The sequence below is a fragment of the Corvus kubaryi genome, unplaced genomic scaffold, assembly GCF_017639235.1.
Source record: "Corvus kubaryi isolate FWS band 111438036 unplaced genomic scaffold, C.kubaryi_AGA036_p1.0 37308, whole genome shotgun sequence".
Classification (NCBI taxonomy): domain Eukaryota; kingdom Metazoa; phylum Chordata; class Aves; order Passeriformes; family Corvidae; genus Corvus; species Corvus kubaryi.
The window spans coordinates 10,133,432-10,139,435 of NW_024581096.1; positions in this window are offsets into that span (position 1 = coordinate 10,133,432).

Sequence of the window (6,004 nt, forward strand, 5' to 3'; positions counted from 1 at the left end):
AAAATGTAAGGTGAATATCTTTCTAGAGTTGTGCAGCCACGAGGTATAAATGGAGAGGTATATAATTTAATATTTTTTAAGAAAATGCATAGATAAACACCTTGTTTTAAACCAATGCAGTGACAGTAATCTTGCTTAGCATACTGTGCAAAAAACAGCATGTGTAGGAAATGCTTAGAATAAACTTTTTCAGATATTTATTCAACGAAGCTCTTAAAAGGTGTGGTGTAGTGATATTTTGAAAATATTTTTTAAGGAGTACTGTTAAGGAGTACTGTTAAGGGAAGGGTCTTATTTCAATACTTACTCAGCGTTTCGGTTGTTAGCTCTTGTGTGAGTCAGTCCAGGCAGATGTCTGAGTGCCTGCTTGCATGGACCTCACTGGGACTTCTCAGGCGCTTTAAGTTATTCCTGTGTTATTAAAATGATGATCTAGATGAAAATCTAAGCCCTGAGCTCTAAGCTGTTAGCCGAAGCCAAAGCCTTGGCTCTAAGGTCAAGATGAGGCTTAGAAGCTCATGTTTGTTAATGAACATCATTCCATTACCCTTTTTGGGAATGCATTATAACCTTGCCACCTGGGCAAAGCTTGTGCGTTGGCCAAACAATCAATTGCCATAATTTCTAGATGCACAGGACTCCATGCAGCCTGGCAAAGAGACTCCTTCAGGAAATCACCAGGACATTAAGAACATTTCAGTAACCCTCACTTTCCTATCTCATGACCATAATCTTCACTTTCATTTTAAATTAGAAATAATCTAGTACTCTCTTGATTACAGAGTGAAAAAATATCTGCCACGGTGGTATATCCTGTAAGTATCATATCTTAAGCAGGTCTGCCTTTATGCATCTTGGCCTATCAGTGACCCATTCTTTTTGCCTTCTTCATGTATCCCTCTTACTTCCCAGCACGTGTTCTGAGATCCTTATGGAGTTAGACTGCCTCCTGCATATCCATGTACCCAGCACTCCTTATGCAGCTGGGTAATCATTTCCCCACTGCAGTTATATTCTGCAAGCCTCTTGCAATGGTATGTGTGGTGTCCTTATTCCTAAAGCCCACTTTTAGGGATGGGCTTCCACAAGAAGGACCCAATCTGATAACCAGGTATTTAGAACAGTTAAAATCAAGTTATCAAGAACATATGGCTAAGTAGGATTCCAATTTTCTGCCCTTCAAGTGTGAGGGAAAGACAATGTAATTTGAAGTAATCTCAGTTTCGTATAATTCTCATAAAGGACTTTCCGTTTTGCTATCTATGGAGTATTTTGAAAATCTGCATTATAAGGATAAAGTAGATTTGAGAGGTAATGCCAGGTCTGTCTGTCTACACAGACAGTGAGAGACTTATTCAAGTGAGTGCTTACCAGGTTTGTTCCAGTACCTCTGATCACAGGTCATGGAAATGTGGTTGAAACTCTGTAAGTTTCTAGTCACACTTTGTGCTCCAAGGAAGACTACCAACATTAGGTCAGCCAAGGCTTTGTCTAGCCAAGTCTGAAAAACCTGCAAGGATGTAGATTTCACAACTTCTTTGGTTGCCTGTTTCAGTGCTGCTCTGCTGTCATACATGTAGATCCTTTTTAGAGCAAGTAAAATTCACACCTGTAATTACTCTTTACCAAGGCAAAAAATATTTCTCAAAATAGCAAACAGGTACAACAAATTCATAAACATTTTAGTCTGGCATAAGCCAGTGGTAATACTTAAGGAAGTGAAGTACAGTGAGAGTGGTACTACATGGCAGTGGGAAAGGTTGCTGGATAATGATTAAGGCCTTGCCATTATCAATTTCAGTTCTACATTTTGGCAAATTGTTAGGAAACTTGAAATGCCATAAAATATTCATTGCTTCATAACTGGCAATATCAAACTGCCATTTCTTACATAAGTTGAGTGGTGGTGGAAAGGTGCATGTCAAAGGTATAAAAGATCTCGGGTACTGGAAGGAGAGGGTTTTTTATTCCCCTGTTCCAGCATCAGCAGCTATTGCAGGTATGAGAAAGTCCAAATAGTAACAAAATGCCAGACTTATCCTGCCTCTTCAAAACAGCAATGCCACAGCAGAAATCGTTGATTCTGAAACTTTTTGTGCACCCAATACATTTTACTGTGTAAGTCCCTGGAAAATTTTTGTATCCTGTGGAAAATTGTACCTGTGGAAAATTTTTGTATCCTGTAGGAAAGTGTATCTTCCTCTGACCTTGACAAACTTGATTATAAACAAGGTATACAATTTCTAAAGTGAAAAACGTTGTTCCTTTATGAATACATTTATAATGGATAGCTGTCTTCTTATCTTTTATTCTTAAATGTGTTATAATTCACATGGTATCTGAATTCAGGAAAAAGTTTTTGGACTGAAAAAAACTGTCAACTTTTTCTAGGCACCATTTGGTGCCTCAGAGAGAAAATGGAGTAAAGTACTTTAAAGAGTATTTAAAGGAGTATGAGCATTAGAAGCCAAAAACTAGACGCTTTGGTGATGAGATAATCACTATTTTCATATTTTCTTGTGGTGTAGCAGTCACTGTGCCCTCTGCATTTTGTTCCTGTGAGAAATGTCAACAAAGTCCCACAATTCATCAAGGAGGTGTCCATGTGTTTTTCCTCCTTGTGAAGGAAAAGGGTCTTTCTGACTGGCTGAGTAGCTGCATCTGTAGGGCTATCCCTGCTGCACTCACTGTTATTATTTAAGATTATAGACTACAGTTTCTGTAACTGATTGTCTTTAAGGATGTGATCCAGCCTTCATTGAAGCCAAGGGAGAAACGTGACTGGCTGAAAGGGATTTATTGCTATAAAGGAACAATATGAGTGCATGTGCTTCCAAGGGTAAAGCCTAGTTGAGAGTCCACTTTGAGGGTGGCATTCTAAAGGCCTTAATTTAAATTCCTTATTGTGCATCCAAGCAGACTGTATGCTTCAGATGAATGTGGAGAACATTTGTGTTGTTAAAACTGGACTATAATCCACCACAAAACACACAGCTTTTAATATTTAAAAGTAACAAACTCAGTGTTTCAATCTATCACCCTAAAGCAGTGTGGCTGTGTTGCCACATTAGACTGTGTAAATTGCTGAGGAAAGTAAAATTACATCAGGGTGCTGGGGAAACTCATGGGGTTTGACTGTTTTACATATGCTTTGTATTACAGAAGTTCGTGTGTCCTTTTGCCTTCCATGGGCTTGATGTTCACCTAATGCTGTTTCCTCAGAAGCATTTTTAATCAGACTGAAAGCTGCCAAAACAGCTGAGGCTGAATCAGTTCTAGCAGTATCATCTCCAGGAACTGTGTGAACTTAGGTGTCTTGACTTTTCAGAAGCATTACATTTAATTTTCTATTAAAAGGGTATCACTATATTTTTAGATTAAAATCTATCCCTTTGTTAAGGAAAAGACATGCATGAGATTTGCACTATGTTCTTTATCTTTATGGAAGGTATTCTGTCACAAGGCAGTTTATTCTAAATCCAGTGTAGGTGGGTAATCATTATCCCTGACATAGGGATTGCTTCTGCCTTAGTAGTTGGTTAATGTCTTTAAATAAGCTCTTGTTAAAATGCTGAAATGTAAAAGTGTAATCCAAGTATAATAACAATGGTATGTAAAGACAAATACATTTTGAAAAATTTCCATGTTTAAATTTACCTCCCTAGTATCTTCTTTCATGGGGAATTTCCTCTACCAATGATGCAGTTGACAAAAGCCCGAATTCAGTGGGTAGAACAGATGTCACTAACTAAAGCTTTATGCATTTGCAACCTTAATGCAGAAGCTGGACCAAGTCAGAAAGGGGCACGTCCCTTTGATTTTTTTGTGTGTGCATACAGATAACAAAGGTAATTAGAACACCATATCATCTCCCTAACTGCTAGATGGTACCATGACACTTCACTTACAATAGCTTTAAATGAGAACAGAGACGTAGAAAGAATTTTTTTTTCTTGGCTCTAGACTTGCGAGAACTAACTACCTTAGAAGTTTGAACTGGTGGGAGACCAGCATTGTAAGATGAGAGAAACAGAGAGTGAAAGCCAAGCCACAAATAACTGCAACATTGTGATCCCTTAAGCCCCACAGTTAAGAAAGGAAAAAAAATCTCCTTGTTGAGAATTCAGGGCGGGCAGGGGAAATAAAATGGGTGAACCGCAAGATGGAAAACCGGTTCCAGAGTATGATGTTCTAGTGACGCAAGCTGAGAAAGGTGCTGCAGCACAACTGCGCTCTCCTGAGACCCGGCAAGAGTCATTCCTATAGGAGAGAAACCACATGAAGACAGTGAGTAAGGGAAATTTTAATAGCAAAGTAGACTGGAAGAGACTGCAAATCCAAACAGTTTTCGTAAAGCAATTCCGTGTCTGAGTGGAAAACAATGAGCCCTTATCCACAAGTGAAAAGACGATAGAGCACGTACTGGGCGTTCTGCTCAACTGCTGACAAAGTAAAGGAAAAAAGTGGAGGGGAAAAGATAAGTAATCCTGTAAAAAACTTTTCTTGCATGAAAGTAGAATGCTGGTAGGGAAAATTTAGTGAATATGTTCACAATGGACAAAGGTAAATGGAAGATAGGAGTGTTTCTCATAATGAAGAATCGATCAATTCCTGGATCAAGTTCTGTCTGGGTTAATTATAGATCTATCAAAAGTTGTGTGAAACCAGACGTACCAGATCCTCTGTCACCCATTATGAAGGATTAATCTCTATTAAGTGATTTGTAAATAATCCAAAGGAATTAGTTTTCTTCTTTTCTTGATCAAGAGACTTTCCTTGTTTAAGTTAAACAGCCTGAATAACGGTGACTGATAAGAGATGTGGGAGCCATCTTTTCCCCATTTGTCTTTACAGAAGACTTTTCCCATAAATGTTGAATATGATTATTGAACAGGATGATTGTAGAAGGTTAGAGGATAAGTCATCCTGTCTACAGATGCCAGCATTAGCTCAGTTGACATTAGCATTTTGCTAATAATGCGCCAGGTTGTGGGTTTGATCCCTGTAGACTTGATGTTCCTTGTGGGTCCCTTCCAATTCTGAATATTCTATGATTCTGTAATAAGGAATTTACCATGTGGCTTTTCTGAATGAGATGGGGAATTGAAGAATCTCTGGACTAATCTCTCAAAATGTCTGGTCTGAGACTGTAACCTCAAATCCATATAAATGAAGCATTTGTTAAAACCTATATGTGTCCCTCATTCAAAAGCATCACCTTTTAACTTCTCTCTCTTTTTTTGTTCCTTTCTTGGTTACCTGAGATTTCCATTTAGGTCCTGAATACTGGAACTCACAACAAAAAATTAAATTGTTACATTCTTTGTGCAGATTTGCCTCCTTCTCTGAGATGGGCATTTACACTGACTAGGTATGGCTTAATTGAATATTTTCATATTTATATACTATAATGTTTGATCACTTTTATGAGTGTTTACTCATGGCACCATAGAATTCTTTGTGCTTAATACTAAACATTTACATAAGTTCTTGGAACTAGGTTAGGATGCATATAAGGAGCAAACTGAATCTGAAGTGAAAAGAGAAGACTGAGTTCTAAAATTTGCTACATTGCTAATGAAATGTGGATTTTAACAAACATAGTTGAAATTGATGATATGTTGTTCAAAACTAGGAGAAAAAATCCTGTAAAAAGCCTTTAGTCCCAGAACTTTTCCATGTGTAGGCATGGAAAAATAGGCAGGTACTTCTACCTAAACTAGTAGATGGTTTTTCATTGACCATTCTCTTTAAAAGTGCATGAAGGACATAGTACTTCCAGTTTCAGATTGGTCCTAATTCAGTGATATAGTCCCAAATTTTTTACTTGTACAATTCTTTCATGTGAGCAAGTGATTTCCTCTTACCCTCCCAAATAACCTTGGAATGGTGTAACAAAGTAGGTGTTTCCCTGATTCTGCAATTTGCTATGCCTTCCTCCCATTGCTGCAGTGGAGGGGCTGTGTGCTCTGACCTCTGATCAGGAAACAAACAATGAAGATGG